Source organism: Triticum dicoccoides, chromosome 3A (assembly GCF_002162155.2).
Source record: "Triticum dicoccoides isolate Atlit2015 ecotype Zavitan chromosome 3A, WEW_v2.0, whole genome shotgun sequence".
In the NCBI taxonomy this organism is placed as follows: Eukaryota; Viridiplantae; Streptophyta; class Magnoliopsida; order Poales; family Poaceae; genus Triticum; species Triticum dicoccoides.
In genome coordinates, this window is record NC_041384.1 from 346,972,158 (window position 1) to 346,991,968 (window position 19,811).

The window sequence follows — 19,811 nt, forward strand, 5'->3', positions numbered from 1 at the left end:
GGCGCAGCTAGGAGGAGAAAGGGGAAACCCTAGGCGCAGATGGGCCTAAGGCCCATCCTAGGGCGCGCCCCTCTCTCCCCCTCTTGGCCGCCCCCCTCCATCCCATCTAGGGCTTCCGCCCCCTAGGGGTGGGAACCCTAGAGGGGGCGCACCCTCCTCCCCTTCCCCTATATATACTTGAGGTTAGGGGGCTGCAACACACGCGATTTGATCTCTCCCAGGCACAGCCCTACCTCTCTCCTCCTCGTCTCTTGCGATGCTTGGCGAAGCCCTGCTGGAGTACCATGCTCCTCCACCATCATCACGCTGTTGTGCTGCTGCTGGATGGAGTCTTCCTCAACCTCTCCCTCTCTCCTTGCTGGATCAAGGTATGGGAGACGTCACCGGGCTGTACATGTGTTGAACGCGGAGGTGCCGTCCGTTCGTCACTAGGATCTCCGGTGATTTGGATCACGACGAGTACGACTCCTTCAACCCCGTTCTCTTGAACGCTTCCGCATAGCGATCTACAAGGGTATGTAGATGCACTCTCCTTTCCCTTGTTGCTGGTTTCTCCATAGACAGATCTTGGTGACACGTAGGAAAATTTTGAATTTCTGCTACGTTCCACCAACAGTGGCATCATGAGCTAGGTCTATGCATAGTTTCTATGCACGAGTAGAACACAAGTTGTTGTGGGCGTCGATTTTGTCAATTGGCTTGCCGTTACTAGTCTTATCTTGATTCGACGACATCGTGGGATGAAGCGGCCCGGACCGACCTTACACGTACTCTTACGTGAGACTGGTTCCACCGACTGACATGCACTAGTTGCATAAGGTGGCTAGCGGGTGTCTGTCTCTCCCACTTTAGTCGGATCGGATTCGATGAAAAGGGTCCTTATGAAGGGTAAATAGCAATTGGCATATCACATTGTGGTTTTTGCGTAGGTAAGAAACGTTCTTGCTAGAAACCCATAGCAGCCACGTAAAACATGCAAACAACAATTAGAGGACGTCTAACTTGTTTTTGCAGGGTATGCTATGTGATGTGATATGGCCAAAAGGATGTGATGAATGATATATGTGATGTATGAGATTGATCATGTTCTTGTAATAGGAATCACGACTTGCATGTCGATGAGTATGACAACCGGCAGGAGCCATAGGAGTTGTCTTTATTTATTGTATGACCTGCATGTCATTGAACAACGCCATGTAATTACTTTACTTTATTGCTAACCGGTAGCCATAGTAGTAGAAGTAATAGTTGGCGAGCAACTTCATGGAGACACGATGATGGAGATCATGGTGTCATGCCGGTGACAAGATGATCATGGAGCCCCAAGATGGAGATCAAAGGAGCTATATGATATCGGCCATATCATGTCACTGTTATTTGATTGCATGTGATGTTTATCATGTTTTTGCATCTTGTTTACTTAGAACGACGGTAGTAAATAAGATGATCCCTCATAATAATTTTAAGAAAGTGTTCCCCCTAATTGTGCACCGTTGCGACAGTTCGTTGTTTCGAAGCACCACGTGATGATCGGGTGTGATAGATTCTAACATTCACATACAACGGGTGTAAGACAGATTTACACACGCGAAACACTTAGGTTGACTTGACGAGCCTAGCATGTACAGACATGGCCTCGGAACACAAGAGACCGAAAGGTCGAGCATGAGTCGTTTGGTAGATACGATCAACATGAAGATGTTCACCTATGATGACTAGTCCGTCTCACGTGATGATCGGACACGACCTAGTTGACTCGGATCATGTAATCACTTAGATGACTAGAGGGATGTCTATCTGAGTGGGAGTTCATAAGATGAACTTAATTATCCTGAACATAGTCAAAAGGTCTTCGCAAATTATGTCATAGCTCGCGCTTTAGTTCTACTGTTTAGATATGTTCCTAGAGAAATTTTAGTTGAAAGTTGATAGTAGCAATTATGCGGACTAGGTCCGTAAACTGAGGATTGTCCTCATTGCTTCATAGAAGGCTTATGTCCTTAATGCACCGCTCAGTGTGCTGAACCTCGAACGTCGTCTGTGGATGTTGCGAACATCTGACATACACATTTTGATAACTACATGATAGTTCAGTTAAACGGTTTAAAGTTGAGGCACTGAAGACGTTTTGAAACGTCACGAAACATATGAGATGTTTCGAGGGCTGAAATTGGGATTTCAGGCTCGTGCCCACGTCAAGAGGTATGAGACCTCCGACGATTTTCTTAGCCTGCAAACTAAGGAGAAAAGCTCAATTGTTGAGCTTGTGCTCAGATTGTCTGAGTACAACAATCATTTGAATCGAGTGGGAGTTGATCTTCCAGATGAGATAGTGATATTTCTCTGAAGTCATTGCCACCAAGCTGCTAGAGCTTCGTGATGAACTATAATATATCAGGGACATATATGACGATCCTTGAAATATTCGCGATGTTTGACACCGCAAAAGTAGAAATCAAGAAGGAGCATCAATTGTTGATGGTTGTTGAAACCACTAGTTTCAAGAAGGGCAAGGGCAAAAAGGGATGCTTCATGAAACGGCAAATCAGCTGCTGCTCTAATGAAGAAACCCAAAGTTGAACCCAAACCCGAGACTAAGTGCTTCTGTAATAAGGGGAACAACCACTGGAGCAAAATACCCTAGATACTTGGTAGATGAGAAGGCTGGCAAGGTCGGTAGAAGTATATTGGATATACATTGTGTTAATGTGTACTTTACTAGTACTCCTAGTAGCACCAGGGTATTAGATACCGGTTCGGTTACTAAGTGTTAGTAACTCGAAATAAAAGCTACGGAGACTAGCTAAAAGGGGAGATGACGATATGTGTTGGAAGTATTTCCAAGGTTGATCAAATATCGTACGCTCCCTCTACCATCAAGATTGGTATTAAAACCTAAATAATTGTTATTTGGTGTTTGCATTGAGCATAGACATGATTGGATTATGTCTATCGCGATACTGTTATTCATTTAAGGAGAATAATGGTTACTCTGTTTATTTGAATAATACCATCCCGATCGTAGTGATACACATTTTCATGCCAAAGGTATAGGATAGTAATGATAGTACCACACAAACGTGGCACTACAATTTGAGTCATATTGGTATAAAATGCATGAAGAAGCTCCATGTTGATGGATCTTTGGACTCACTCATTTTGAAAGGATTGAGACATGCGAACCATGTTTGTTGGTAGATATGCATGAAAAAACTCCATGCAAATGGGCCGTCTGGACTCACTTGATTTTGAATCACTTGAGACATGCAAATCATACCACATGGGCAAGATGACCGAAAGCCTCGTTTTCAGTAAAATGGAACTAGAAAGCAACTTGTTGGAAGTAATACATTTTGATGTGTGCAGTCCAATGAGTGCTGAGGCATGTAGTGGATATCATTATGTTCTTACTCCACAGATGATTTGAGTAGATGTTGAGTATATTTACTTGATGAATCATGAGCCTGAATTATTGAAAGGTTCAAGTAATTTCAGGGTGAAGTTGAAAGATCGTCGTGACAAGAGGATAAAAGATCTATGATATGATCATAGAGATGAATATCTGAATTACGAGTTTGGCACAGAATTAAGACATTGTGGAAATTGTTTCACAACTGATACAGCCTGGAACACCATAGTGTGATGGTGTGTCCGAACATCATAACTGCACCCTATTGGATATGATGCATACCATGATGTCTCTTATCGAATTACCACGATAGTTTATGGGTTAGGCATTAGAGACAACCACATCCACTTCAAATAGGGCACCATGTAATTCCGATGAGATGACACCGTATGAACTATGGTTTAGAGAAACCTAAGCTGTCATTTCTTAAAAGTTTGGGGCTGCGACGCTTATGTGAAAAGGTTTCAGGCTGATAAGCTCGAACCCAAAGCGGATAAATGCATCTTCATAGGACACCCAAAACAGTTGGGTATACCTCCTGTCTCAGATCCGAAAGCAATAAGGGATTGTTTCTAGAATCGGGTCCTTTCTCGAGGAAAAGTTTCTCTCGAAAGAATTGAGTGGGAGGATGGTGGAGACTTGATGAGGTTATTGAACCGTCACTTCAACTAGTGTATAGCAGGGCACAAAGAGTTGTTCCTGTGGCACCTACACCAATTGGAGTGGAAGCTTATGACATTGATCATGAGACTTCGGATCAAGTCACTCCCAAACCTCGTAGGATGACAAGGATGCGTACTACTTCAGAGTGGTACGTAATCCTGTCTTGGAAGTCATGTTGCTAGACAATAATGAACCTACGAGCTATGGAGAAGCGATGGTGGGCCCGGATTCCGATAAATGGCTCGAGGCCATAAAATCCGAGAGAGGATCCATGTATGAAAACAAAGTGTAGACTTTGGCAGAACGGCTCGATGGTCGTAAGGCTATTGAGTACAGATGGATTTTAAAAGGAAGACGGACAATGATGGTAAGTATCACCATTAGGAAAGCTCGACTTGTCGTTAAGATTTTTTCGACAAGTTCAAGGAGTTGACTATGATGAGACTTTCTCACTCGTAGCGATGCTAAGAGTCTGTTGGAATTATATTAGCGATTACTGCATTATTTATGAAATCTTGCAGATAGGATGTCAAAACATTGTTTCCTCAACGATTTTCTTGAGGAAAGGTTGTATGTGATACAACCGGAAGGTTTTGTCTATCCTGAAAGATGCTAATAAGTATGCAAAGTTCCAGCAATCCCTCTAAGGACTGGAGTAAGCATCTCGGAGTTGGAATGTATGCTTTGATGAGATGATCAAAATTTTTGGGTGTATACAAAGTTTATGAGAAACTTGTATTTCCAAAGAAGTGAGTGGGAGCACTATAGAATTTCCGATGAGTGTGTGTTGTTAACATATTGTTGATAGGAAATGATGTAGAATTTCTAGAAAGCATGCAGAGTTATTTGAAAAGTGTTTTTCAATGGAAAGCCTAGATTAAGCTACTTGAACGTTGAGCATCAAGATCTATAAGGATAGATCAAAACGCTTAATGGTACTTTCAAATGAGCACATACCCTGACATGATCTTGAAGGTGCTCAAGATGGATCAGTCAAAGAAGGAGTTCTTGCCTGAGTTGTAAGGTATGAAGTTAAGACTTAAAGCTCGACCACGGCAGAAGAAAGAGAAAGGACGAATGTCGTCCCCTATGCTTTTGTCATAGGCTCTATACGGTATGCCATGCTGAGTACCGCACCTGATGTGTGCCTTGCCACATGTCTGGCAAGAGGGTACAAAGGTGATCCAGGAGTGGATCACTAGATAGCGGTCAAAATTGTCCTTGGAGTAATAAGGACATGTTTCTCGATTATGGAGGTGATAAAGAGTTCGGCGTAAAGGGTTACATCGATGCAAGCTTTAACACCTATCCGAATGACTCTGAGTAGCAAACCGGATACGTATAGTGGAGCAACCATTTGGAATAGCTCCAAGTGGAGCGTGGAAGCAGCATTTATAATATGACCTAGAGATTTGCAAAGTACATACAGATCTGATTGTTGCGAACCCGTTGACTAAAACCTCTCTCACAAGCAAAACATGATCAAACCCCAGAACTCATTGAGTCTTAATCACATGATGATGTGAACTAGTTTAGTGACACTAGTAAACTCTTTGGATGCTGGTCACATGATGATGTGACCTGTGAGTGTTAATCACATGGTGATGTGAACTAGATTATTGACTCTAGTGCAAGTGGGAGACTATTGGAAATATGCCCTAGAGGCAATAATAAATTGATTATTATTATATTTCCTTGTTCATGATAATCGTTTATTATCCATGCTAGAATTGTATTGATAGGAAACTCAGATACATGTGTGGATACATAGACAACACCATGTCCCTAGTAAGCATCTAGTTAACTAGCTCGTTGATCAATAGATGGTTACGGTTTCCTGACCATGGACATTGGATGTCGTTGATAACGGGATCACATCATTGGGAGAATGATGTGATGGACAAGACCCAACCCTAAGCCTAGCACATAGATCGTGTAGTTCGTTTGCTAAAGCTTTTCTAATGTTGTAAGTGCATCTAGTGCCACCCCTAGTTGTTTTTGGAGTATTGACAACAAACCTAGTTGAGGGACTAATGTGTTTGTGAGAATTGCAGGATAACACAGGTAGAAGTCCCTCATTGATTTGGTTTTACTACCAGAGATGACCCCTAAAAATGTATGAAGACATTGAAGTCAAAGGTGGTATATGAAGATATTCACATTGAAGACTATGACAAGAGAAGACACTATATGAAGCCTATGGAGCTTGAAGACTTAGATCTTTCGCAGTTCTTTTTCTTTTGTGTTGAGTCATAGGAACCACCGTACTGTTAAGTGGGGTCCAAGAGAACCAGTCAGAATGACTGAGGTGATGCCTAAACCAAAAGCCTATGTCTTCGAGTGAAGACTATGAGAGCGAATCTTGTCCAGAGTCGGACAAGTCAGCTTTGCTTGTAGCCCAAGTAAAGTTATCGTGTGAGTTTGAAATCTGACCGTTGGAACACGTGTCAGTTCCTTAGTGACCCAGGGTCATTTCGGATAAATCAGGTCGGGTTGCCAAGTGGCTATAAATAGCCCACCCCCTACAACCATAAACGGTTGGCTGCTCAGATTGAAAGCACGGCTTTTGTCGTTTGAGAGCAACCCACCTCGAAGCCTTTGAGAGAGAATTCCTTGCGAGGATAAAGCCCTAACCACCAGAGCCAGAGAGAATTGGTACATGTCCGTGGGAGAATCTGTGGGATAATGCTGTCACAGGTACATGTCCGTGGGAGAATCCTTTGGTTCTCATAGTCTGCATTCATTTGCAGAATTCTTACAGCACCACATAAATTCTCCCGAAGCCAGTTCCTGTTGGTCCAGCAAACGAAAACCTTTGAAGCCTTTGAACGTCTTGAAGCCTTTCAAGTTAAAGTTTATGGCTTCAGAGAAAGCAGCAAGGAAGGGTGGCAGAAAGCATCGTGGTGAGACCTCCAGAGATCTGCCAGATGAACTCTCAGAAATGTACAAGACAGATCCTGAAGAGGATTACAGTCAGCGCAAGACCCGAATGCAATGGATTCGAAGATATTGGGCAAAACAATGGTTCAAATATAGATTTGTGACCCAGGAGTATGCTGAGAAAAATGCCATCAAGAGACCGTGGGGTGACATCCTATTCAAGAATCTTCTACCCAGGTCCAGAGATGAAGCCATTGCTCAAGGCTTCTATCCATGCATGGTCCATGGACCACAGCCTGCTGATGCACACTCGCCGTCACTGCTATGGTGTCGTGACGACAATCTGTTCAAGCGCAACTTCCAGTTTGCTCAGAACTCAGCAAAGCAGAACAAGAAGACTTTTGGGTTAGACTTCAACCCTGGTCCCTCATCTCCAAGGGCAGATGGCACACGACATGCAGAACCCAATGTCATCGGTCCTTTTGCCAACCTTGAAGGCCTCATCACCTACATCTTGGTTCAAGGGACTGCAGTGAATGAGCCTGCAGCTGACACTGAGTCTGATGACGCGCCTGCAGTGCCGAAGCCAAAGCAGTTCAAGAAGCCAAAAGCTTCAAAGCCAGCCCCTTCACCAAAAATCTCAAGGGAGAAGCCATTGGCAACTTCACCTCCTGAAGACAGTGTGCAGTCTAAAGACTTATCACGCGTCTCCAAGCCCCAGAAGGCCAAGATGCCTCTGTCTCTCACTGGCAAAGAGCTAACAGCTGCTGCCATTCTACGCAACGACGACATTGATCTGTCAAGTGATGAAGATCTTGCAGATGATGCTCTTGAGCAACTCATCAAGAGCAAAGAAGAAGCAGAAATCTTCAATGATCTGCCTCTCTTTGATGTCACCATCATCCACAACTTCATTGACGAGTGGTTTGACACGCCAAACATCAGCTTTGATCTGCAGCTACCCATTGGCCTCAGTGTCGCCTTCCAAGGCGCCATTGCTTCAGAACTTGCTATTGCCCAGCGCATTGTTGAACTGAAGCAGAAGATTGACTATGAAAAGGCTCAGTTCAAGAAGCATATGGCCAAGCTCAGCGTGCAAGAAGTGAAGAACTTCAAGACAATGATGCATGAGCTCAAGGAAGCCTTTGTGAAGAAGCATGCAGAAGCTCAGGGTTCGCGTGAGCGCATGAAGACTCTGGCTGACAGATGTGTGCAAGCCTATAATGAGGCTGAGAAGCGCAAGGCACTTGGGCATCTTGGCATCGACCCCAGGATGGCCGCAAAGAAGAAGAAGAAGCCTGCTACGGCTGAACCTGATGCACCAAGGCAAGAAGCAGTTCTGATTGTCTTCTCAACTAGACTGACTGGCTCGAAGCCAAAAAGCCGGTCAACAACTTCAGAGCTCAAGAAGACAAGGACTGCTGACGCTGAAGCTAGGAAGAGGAAACACTCTGAAGCCTCTCCTAGTACCCCCTCCAAGAAGAAGAGGAAGACCAAGAAAGCTCGGGCTGCTTCCACAGAGCCCTTGATAGTTGAACCCATTTCTATGGTTCATCCTGACGCAAAACGTCAACTGACAGTTCATGAGCCTGCTTCCATAGAGGCTCCTGAAGCTGAAGACATTCCAGCAGCTGATCCCATCGCTGCTGAAGATATTGGTCATCATGACAATGTAGAAGATGATGCAGTCCTTCCTCAGGTTGAAAACAACGAACTCATCAGCATTGGTCGTCCACTAACGCCAATTGCACAGGATGCTTCATGGGCGGATCGCCCACAAGAGGAAGAAGACTATGAGGCCCAGCCGACTCCAACTCCACAGGCCCCGTCTATGCTCCGCAGGTTTCGCAAAGGTCCAAGGCCTCAAGTCTCTGCTGAAGACATTCCGGCTGCAACAGCTACAGAAGAAGAAGTACCACAAGATCCCACTCCCCTGTTCCACCAAGAAGCAGTTCTCCAGGAGAATGTGCTTGTGACCGACCCTCCAGCTAGTCAAGTGGAGGATGAAAATCGTGAGGCTGCCACAACCACCAATGAAGCTAATGTGGAGCCCTCCCCAGCAAAAGCTTCAGAAGATAGCAAAGCCACTGAACCCGCCACTTCTGTTCCTGAGTCTGCTGTCGGTCCCCAATTCAACTATCATGTTGAGCACAGACCTCAGGTCCAGAAGCCAATTCCAAGACTGCCAAGGTTTCCAGGTCCTGCATCAGCACCTGGCTCCTTCAACATCAATGGCTTCAGGGCAGACAACACGTTCTTCAATAGCTCCAGGAACCCCTACTCAAGGGAAAGGATATCATCTGATCGGTTTTGGAGCTATCCTCAGCGAAGCTATTACTCTTACATTCTTTACAACCAAGGTCGCATCTTCCCACACAAGTGCCTTGACGTTGAAGCTATAGTTGGTCTGCCCTGTCTAGAAGAAGCGTTGGATTGCTTCAAGCAAGTGGTCTGCTGCAGTTTGGTACTGATGAAGAGCATTGGAATGAAGAGCTGTTGCTACAATTCTATGCCACATTTCACATCAAAGGGTACAGCAGAGATCCGAAGACTTGGGTCCTGGAGTGGATGACTGGCAACGTTCATCATGAAGCCAATGCATTTGACATCATTGAGCTCACTGGATTGCCCACTCCTAGCGATCTCTTCGAGCAAGGATGTCAGCTGCATGCTGAAGCTATTGAGAGCATCTTTCAGCGGCCAGAACCTGATATGAGTCAAATGCTCAGCATGATGAAGCCATTGCCCCAAGATGCTGCTTATCCCACAGAGTTCTTCGTTGAAGACCTTGAGTACCTTCCCAGAACCATCTATCACATCATCAGGCGAACTCTCTGGCCTATCAAAGGGCACTCTCCAAATGCCAAGCTTCAGGGTGCAATGAAGACTTTGGTCTTCTATATACTTCATGGCAAATGCTTCAATGCACAGGACTCCTTCATACGCCAACTTGCTGCATCAGGCATTGATCTGTTTGGTTTGAAGTTCTACGCACCTTGGGTCATGCGGCTGATCAAGCTACACTCCGCCATCTCGTATCAGCCCTCAGCCCGCAACCATCGGATCTTCTTGCCTGACGTGGACATGTCTACTGAAGCCATATATTCTGAGCCTGCCAAGCAACCTCTAAGTCTTCAGAATGCAGACCATCAGAGTTTTACTCAGAACGTTGAAGGCGTTGAAGCAGTTTCTCGGGTGTATCCTTTGGCTGGCACTACACGTGCACCACACCCTGCTTCCACTGAAGCCACTGACAGTGCCACTGCTCCAAGACCCAAGAAGCGCACTCGTGTTCTCAACGACCGAGAGCTTCTTGTGGCTCTACATCAGAACTAGGATAGGCATCATGACTGGCTGAAGCGTCAGATGAAAAGCCTCTTGGTGGATGTTAATCGCACTCGAAATCTTGCCACCAAGAATGCTTTTGTTGCCCATGAAACCTGTCGCCGCACATGGAAAGGGCTCACGATGATGTGTTCTGAAGCTGATCTTCAAGAGGATGGCTTCTCTGAGAGATTCAAGTTTGACTCCGCACCTCCTCGAAGGGCTGTGCTGCTAGGAACTCCATCCCTTGAAGACTCTGAGTTCTCTTCCTCTGCTGCCACAGTGACTACCAGAATTATTGAGGAAGAAGACGATGCTACTTCACCGCCACCTCCTTCAGCACCTCCAAGCTCTTCTGCACCACCAAACAACACCAACAACCCTGCTACTTCACCTACTCCTCATGGGAACGAGTAGAGGCTCTATGTCTTCAAACCTTTTTGGTCATTACTGACAAAAGGGGGAGAAGCATATGAGATTGATAGTCTTCAAGCGGGTCCATATGGGCTGGTGCTTTATATTTTGCTTCGTGCTTACAACTCTCGTTTTTGCTACATTTGGTTCTTATGAGTTGTAACACTTAAACTAGATGGTCGTCTGCTACTTATTTGCCACCTTGTTTTGCGAAGATAAATTCCGCATGTGCGACGATAAATTCCGCACTTAGCTCATTCTGCAGACGTCCATTTTCCATTATGCATGTCATTATCTTCATATACTTTCACATGCATAGTGGATTGTCATCATAAGTTGAAGTGGATCTCCACAAGTACAACCTGCCATGTGCATTTGCATTCCAAAAGCAAATTAACTTATATGCACATCTTCAGGGGGAGCCCTTGCAACTTATGAAGACAATTCCTTATCCTTTACAATTTCACAGATTATATTCTCCGTTGAAAACTTCAACTAGTTTGTCATCAATCACCAAAAAGGGGGAGATTGTAAGTGCATCTAGTGACACCCCTAGTTGGTTTTGGAGTATTGACGACAAACCTAGTTGAGGGACTAATGTGTTTGTGAGAATTGCAGGATAACACAGGTAGAAGTCCCTCATCGATTCGGTTTTATTACCAGAGATGACCCCTAAAAATGTATGAAGACATTGAAGTCAAAGGTGGTATATGAAGATATTCACATTGAAGACTATGACAAGAGAAGACACTATATGAAGCCTATGGAGCTCGAAGACTTAGATCTTTCGCAGTTCTTTTTCTTTTGTGTTGAGTCATAGGAACCACCGTACTGTTAAGTGGGGTCCAAGAGAACCAGTCAGAATGACTGAGGTGATGCCTAAACCAAAAACCTATGTCTTCGAGTGAAGACTATGAGAGCGAATCTTGTCCAGAGTCGGACAAGTCAGCTTTGCTTGTAGCCCAAGTAAAGTTGCTGTGTGAGTTTGAAATCTGACCGTTGGAACACATGTCAGTTCCTTAGTGACCCAGGGTCATTTCGAACAAATCAGGTCGGGTTGCCAAGTGGCTATAAATAGCCCACCCCCTACAACCATAAACGGTTGGCTGCTCAGATTGAAAGCACGGCTTTTGTCGTTTGAGAGCAACCCACCTCGAAGCCTTTGAGAGAGAATTCCTTGCGAGGATAAAGCCCTGACCACCAGAGCCAGAGATAATTGGGCATCACTTAAGTCTTCTTGTCTGTGTGATCTGAAGACTTATTACACTTGAGGACTGTGCATCCTCCAGTCGGTTAGGCGTCGTGTTCTGAGCTTCCAAGAGACATTGTGGATTGCCAGTGAACGAAGTCTGTGAAGGTTTGGGAGTCTACCTTGAAGACTTACCAGAGTTATTTGGCGAGGTCTATGTGACCTTAGCTCAAGGAGAATACGATGAGGACTGGGTGTCCTGAGCTGCGTGTTCAGAACTGGGTGTCCGGGTCTGTGTTTCCTAAGGTTTAAATACCTAGCCGCTCCAACCAGACGTACAGTTGTCACAGCAATTGGAACTGGTTCAACAAATCATTGTCTTCAATGAGTCACTGGTTTCATCTTCACTTCACTTTACTTTCTGTTACTCCTTGTGAAGTCATTGTATGTTTGCTCTATCATTTGTCTTCACTGAGTGACTGCGTGTTCTGTTTGGCTTCACAATATCTTCCTACCTGATCCTTACTACCTAGCTGCTATTAGTCTTTGTGCTTTCACTTCATTGAATACTTGACTATGGTTTGCCTAGTGTAGTCTACCTTCCGCTGCATGGTAATAGGTTTAATTTTATCATTTGTCTTCAAAACTCCCATGTTCTGAAGACTTTCATAAAAATCGCCTATTCACCCCCCCCTCTAGTCGATATAACGCACTTTCAATTGGTATCAGAGCAAGGTGCTCCCTTGTTCTGTGTGATTCGGTTTAACCACCTGGAGTTTTAGCTATGTCGACTGCAGGGATAATTAAAGTCTCCGCTGTGTGCCCCGTCTTCGATGGAACTGAATATCCCTACTGGAAAAATAAGATGCGCATGCATCTTGAAGCCATTGACGTCGACCTATGATATGTCGTCGAGAACGGCGTTCCCAAGGCTGGAGAAGGTGTCACTGCTGCTGATGTCAAGAAATTCATTCAACTAGACTCTACTGCCAAGAATATCATCTGTGGTCATCTGACCAAAGGACAATATGGCCGTGTGAGTGCTTTGAAGACATCCAAACTGGTCTGGGACTGGCTCTCCAAGGTCAATGAAGGCATCTCAACCCAGAGAGATCAGAGAATCAGTGTCCTTCACAACCGCTTCAAGCGAAATGACAATGAGAATGTCCAGCATACATTTGACCGACTCACTGACATCACAAATGAGCTTCAAGCCCTTGGCGCCACTGAGATTACCAAACACGAAGTCGTCAAGACGCTGCTGAGATCACTTGATAGTTCGTTTGACATCCTGGCCATGATGATTCAAGAACGTCCTGATTTCAAGACACTCGATCCGTCTGACATACTTGAGAGGATCAACACGCATGAGTTTCAGCTTTCGGAGAAAAGAGATATTTACGGTCCAAACTATGGGCGAACTCGTGCCTTGAATGCAAAAGCTGTCTCCTCATCTGAAGAAGAATCTGACAGCAGTTCTGATGATCCTGAAGACATTGGAAGGGAACTTGCTATGCTTGTCAAGAAGTTCCAAAAATCCACCAAGAAGAAAGGCTTCAGAAAGTCTTCCCGATCAAGTTCAAGGAATGATGAAGCTCCTGCTCATGACTACAATAGGAAAACATGTCACAAGTGCAAGAAACTTGGCCACTTCATCTCTGAGTGTCCACAGTGGGACAATGAGAACAAAAAGAAGAAGAAGAGCAAGGAATATGACTCTGACGACAAGAAGAAGAAGAAGAAGAAGAAGAAGAAGAAGAAATACTCAAAGTCTTCTTCCAAGTCTTCCTCAAAGTCTTCATCACACAAGAAGAGCTCATCTGGCAAGGCACGTGCGTTTGTTGGCAAGGAAATGGATTCAGAGGAGGAGTCTGCTTCTGAGGAGGCGGAGGTGGAGTCTGAGGAGGAATCCGACTCAGGCGTCGCAAGTCTGGCTACAGCATACGTTGCCAAGTCCATCTTCAACACTGAAGACAATGACTTCATCACCGACACCGATGCAAATGACAAGGACTACTCCGCTTCTACCTACTGCTTCATGGCACGCGGTGCCAAGGTAAACCCACGCACTACTCACTATCAAACATCTAGTGACGATGACTCTGATTGTGGTTCAAAACCTATCTACAAAACACTTGCTAAAGTTGCAACTGAACAACAGAAAGCTATGGAATATATTCAAAAACTGTTAGACAGAAGCGATGATCTGTTAGGTGCTGAAATGACTCGATCGGAATCCTTAATTGAAGACATAAAAAATCTTCATGTTAAGTATCAGGAACTTGAAATTCGTCATGAAACTCTCTCAACAACTCATGAAAAGCTTTCCTATGATTATCTTCAAAGGAAGCAGGATCTTGAGAAATTGAGAGCGGTTCATGAAGATCTTCAAACGGAAAACGAGTCACTTCGCGCCAAACAGATCAGTCCCGCTCAGGAAGGATTTGAACCACCATGTCTTAAATGCATTGAGCGTGATAATGCTAATTCTGTTGCTGAATGTTCTACTGCTACTGCTGTTGCAATATCTTCAACTGTTGATGTGGTAACTAACCCCTCTGCTGAGGATACCACCGCTATTGCTGATGAGAATGCTAGGTTGAAGACATTGCTTGAAACAGGGATGTACAAAAGTCTTCAAGGGCATCAGACACTATGTGTCGTGGTTCTAAGCCTGACAGTAGAGTGGGGGGTAGGTATGGAGAGGCAAGGTCCTAGCTATGGAGAGGTTGTAAACACAAGGGATGTACGAGTTCAGGCCCTTCTCGGAAGAAGTAATAGCCCTACGTCTCGGAGCCCGGAGGCGGTCGAGTGGATTATGAGTATATGAGTTACAAGGTGCCGAACCCTTCTACCTGTGGAGGGGGGTGGCTTATATAGAGTGCGCCAGGACCCCAGCCAGCCCACGTAGGAGAGGGTTTAAGGTGAGTTAAGTCTGGGGCGTTACTGGAAACGCCTCACATAAAGTGTCTTTACTATCATAAAGCCTACTTAATTACAGGCCGTTGCAGTGCAGAGTGCCTCTTGACCTCCTGGTGGTCGAGTGAGTCTTCGTGGTCGAGTCCTTCAATGCAGTCGAGTGAGTCCTTCGTTGGTCGACTGGAAGGCGACCTCTTCTAAGGGTGTCCTTGGGTAAGGTACTTAGATCAGGTCCATGACCCTACCCTAGGTACATGACCCCATCATTAGCCCCCGAATGGATTGAGGCTTCGAGTGAGAAAGGAGTTGATGTCGTTTCCGATTAACTTTTGCGCTCTGGTCGTGCGTTGTTCTGGACCAAAGAATCTCTTCGTCGACAGTGAGCAACTTGTCTTCAGTCGACTCGATCCATTCTCTTCTTGCGTCGAGTGATCTTTCGGGCTTTGACGATCTCCGAGCGACGGATCGCGGGAAACCCCGTGTCTGACAGACTGATCTGCTGTTCGCGGATTCCGCGGGATGCGAAATTTGGGGACGCGCGCGAAGCGGAGCGGACCGTGGCGTTCGGATGGGACGGGACATAGACGCCTCGATCTCCGCGCCGCTTTCTTCGCCATGTATCCTGTCTGCATAACTGTTCCTGGATATGATTAGATCGACCGGGCCCACCTGTCATCCACTCGGAAGGGACCTTATAAATGCGCCCGACGAGGATTTCTGTACTGTGCCTCAGCATTCTCTCTCTCTCTGCTCCCTTCGTCCCCGTCCAGCGCGCTCGCTCTCGCCCCCGCACAACTTCCCCACGCGCATCTCGCCGGCAACCATGGCCAAGGAGAAGACGGCGGCGCTGGAACGTGCGAAGAAGGCGTCGGCGTCGGAGAAGGCGAAGGGGAGATCTACCAGCCGCGGTGGGTCTTCGTCCAGATCCCGCCTGCCGAAGGGCTGGGTCCAAGGAGACTGGATCCAGTCGACCATCACAGAAAAATACCTCCTCGACATGGCCAACGAGGGCTTGATCCCTCATGGAGCTGCGAGGCTTCCAGGGAAGGAGTGGCAGCCCCAGCCAGAAGAGGGTGAGTGTGTGCTCTTGGCCACCCATGTTGATCGTGGATTTTCTTTGCCGCCGAGTATTTTCTTCCGTGGCTTCTTGAACTTCTTTGGAGCGCAGCTCCACCACTTTACCCCAAATTCTATCGCCTATCTTGCCGCATTCATGTCCATGTGTGAGGGTTTCCTGGGCTGTCGACCGCACTGGGGTTTGTTCAAGCATATATTCACGTGTCGCTCTCAGACCGTGAAGAAGGCGAGCCCAGGCGATGAAAGAACCCGAGTCGTCCAAATGTGTGGAGGTCTGGGGATCCAGGTGAGGAATAAGAGCACCTTCCCGCCCATGACCTTTCCCGAGTCAGTCAGAGGCTGGCAGTCGACCTGGTTCTACTGCCAGGACCAGTCGACGCCGGGGCAGTCGAGTGGACTCCCTCAGTTTACCATGGACCGAGTGAACAAGTCCTCCTCTCTGAAGTTGATTCCGGAGGAGAAAGCTGACGTGAAGATGTTGATGGAGCGCGTGGTGCAGTTGGTTCGGGAGGGAGTGACGGGCATGGACCTCCTGGAGGTCTTCCTTAGGCGTCGCATCCAGCCCCTTCAGTTCCGGAGCCACTGCATGTGGTTGTACTGTGGGACTGAAGACGAGACTCGAGTCCATCCAGAAGCAGTCGACGATGTCACTCTGGAAAGATGGATGGTAGCCGTTACCGGAAACAAGGATAACCCACGCGGAGCCAGAAGGATTCCTCCACTCGACCACAACAGCGATCCAAACAAGGTACGTTTGCTCTGCTCTCCACTGTGTTCTTGTCGCATTCATTTCCGTTTATCCTGCCGACTGGTCGACTGATCCTTGTCTTGATATCTGCTAGGCTCTCACCGAGCTGTACTCGATGCCCAATGGGGCACAAGCTCCGACTGAGGAGGGTGAGGCGAGTGGGGGCGAGAGCCAGGAAGAGGAGGAATGGGACTCGGACGTTGCAGAGGATGATGACGAAGATGATGATGATGACGGTGATGAAGATGACGTTGAGGACGAGGAAGAAGAGGAGGAGGAGGTCGTACCACCGCGCTTAGAAAGGCGGTCGAAGCTTGTCCACGACCCTTCAACTGAACGTGGCAAGGGGGTTGCGACCGTTGTTCAGTCGACCAAGCGCCCTCGGACCACCTCTCCGGTGCCGACTGAAAAGGCGCTGAAGCAGCCCAGGGCGGCCTCGTCGAAGCCGATCAAGCTCCTGCCGAAGATGAAGGTGTCCATCCCCACCATATCAGGGTAATCGTGCTGCTTAAGTCTTCTTATTTTGTGTGAACTTTGTCTCTGGTCGACGCTGAAGTTAGTCGACTGATCCTTTGGAGTTGCAGTGCTGCTACTTCTGAAACCTCAGCCCGGGCTGATGACCACGAGATGGAGGACGCAGCAACTTCGAAACTAGGTACTGTATTCTTAACGCCGTTCTTAGTCGACTGACTCGCGATCTCTGATCCTGATTCTTCTCCGTAGCTCCACCCAATACTGTTATCAATCTCCCTGATGATGATGAGGATGAAGAACCACTGAAGCGCAGGAGGAGTAGGAAAGCGTCCGCCAGTAAGGTGCCCCAGGATGTGACGGCGCCTGAGATTCTGATTGCGGAGGAAGAGAACACCACTCGACACACAGTGTCCTTCGCAGATCCATTGACAAGTGCTCAGCAGCCCTCCCTCTTCACGACGCACCACGTCCTAGAGGACCAAGCTGGCGTGGCGAAGGAAGCGATACGCCAGGCGGGAATCATGATGGAGCAGTTGAAGACCATCCGGGATGCGAGCCAGGCAGCTTATGACGCCAGTTCTGCCCTCCAAAGGAATGTTCAGGTCAGTCGACCACCGTTTGTTCTGTTGGATATGCTACCAAAAACTTTTCCTTTCCGGAATTTATAGTAGTCATCCACTGGGTGTGTCGATTAAACTCCGTGTTAGCGGGGGCACGCTGAGTGCACCCGCTGGGTGTAGTCCCCAAGGCTAAGGTCGACTGTTGGCAGTCGGCCTTAGGCTTTATGATGCCGGTCTTTCTGTCAGTCGACTATGTCGACTGGATTTCACAAACCGGTGGGGGCACGCAGAGTGCACCCACTGGGTGTAGTCCCCGAGACTGTGGTCGACTGCTTGCAGTTGATTACAGTCTTAAAGAATACATCTCTCTTTTTTTTTTTGAGGTCGACTGGTCGACTTTGTCTTCAACAGAATTAGTGGGGGCACGCTGAGTGCACCCACTGGGTGTAGTCCCCGAGACTACGGTCGAATGCTTGTATTCGGCTGTAGTCTTAGAAACGTGTGTTTTTTCCTTTTTCACTCGGAAGTGAATTATATTTGACATTTAGTCGATTGGTTCTTCGCAGAACTCTTGTGATCTTGTGGCTCGCTACTCTGAGCTGGAAAACAAGCACACTCAACTCGAGCTGAGCTTGAAGCTGGTTCAGGAGAAGCTGACGAAGGCAAAGGAGGAGACCGAAGGTATGTTTGGTGAGATCCTGACGACTGTTTTTCCCCTTGCTTGTTTCAAAATCTGATCTTGCTGTAACTTGCAGGTAAGGTAAGGGAGGCCCAACAGAAGAAAGACCTCGAACTAGCTGAGAAGATCAAGCTTGCTGACGAGAAGTTAGCTTCAGTCACCAAGCTTGAACAAGACAATACCAATCTGAAAGCTGCTCTTGGGATCGCCAACAAGGAGGTCAGTCGACTAAAAACTGATAAAGCTGCCCTGACCGACCAAGTCAGTAAGTTGACTGGGAAGAAAAATGATCTGGAGGCCTTCCTGAGTGGTCTTGCCAAGAAGCTGTTTCTTATACTTGAAGGTAAACCTCTATGCTCGGCAAACATTTCCAATTGTGGTTTTTCCCGACCATCCCCTTGACTTAGTGATCATCCTTGCAGAATTTTGTCAAAACTTTGAAGAAGAAACTAGCCGACTGGAGCCAAACCTCGACCCCGTCAATTCTCCGGTGAACGACGAAGTTGCCATGGATGTTTTCCGACTGGAGTCTCGTGTTGCAGCTGTCGTGGACTATCCCGCAAGGCTGAAGGCCGCCACATCTCGCATCGACTCGACGCTCTGGCCTGAGGAGACACTTCAGAATGACCTTGAGTCGCTGATGGCCCGCTTGAACTCGATCCCTGGTCGAGTGCAGGAATGGAAGAAGTCCTCGGCTCGGTGTGGTGCATATCTTGCTCTGTGTCTGGCCCGAGTCCACTGTAAAGATGCGCGAGAAGAGAAGCTGGCGGCCCTTCGTGTGGCCAACACCAAGAAACACGACTTCAGGTCCTTTATGGAAACTTTCCTTGCAGCTGCCACTCGGATCGCCGACGGAATTGACCTTGATGAATTCGTTGCACCTTCCAGCCCTCCACGGGAGGGGTAAAAAACTTCTTCTGGCTCGACGCTTTAAATTTGCCTCGGTATGCCGAGTGGAATTGTAACCGATAAACCTTAACAGGCTTAACGCCTGAGCACTCTCGGTTCCTTTAGATATCGATTCAAACTTGAATTTGGTGCTTGAATACGATTGCCTTTGGCTCGAAATGTCTTTTGCAGGTTCAAAGCAAGGCGCCTTTACTGCAATCGACTTATTCTTTAGTCCACTTAGGCGAGCACTAGGCTGTGGCTAAGCCTCCGAGTGGAAGCCCGGCTTACCACTCGGTATGATTTCTATAACTTAGGCGAGCACTGGGCTGCAGCTAAGCCCCCGAGTGAGAGGGTTGCTCTTCACTCGGTAGGATTTTTGTAACTTAGGCGAGCACAGGGCTGCAGCTAAGCCTCCGAGTGAGAGGGTTGCTCTTCACTCGGTAGGATTTTTGTAACTTAGGCGAGTGCTTGGACTGCAGCTAAGCCTCCGAGTGAGAGGGTCGCTCTTCACTCGGTAGGATTTTTGTAACTTAGGCGAGTGCGTGGATTGCAGCTAAGCCTCCGAGTGAGAGGGTTGCTCTTCA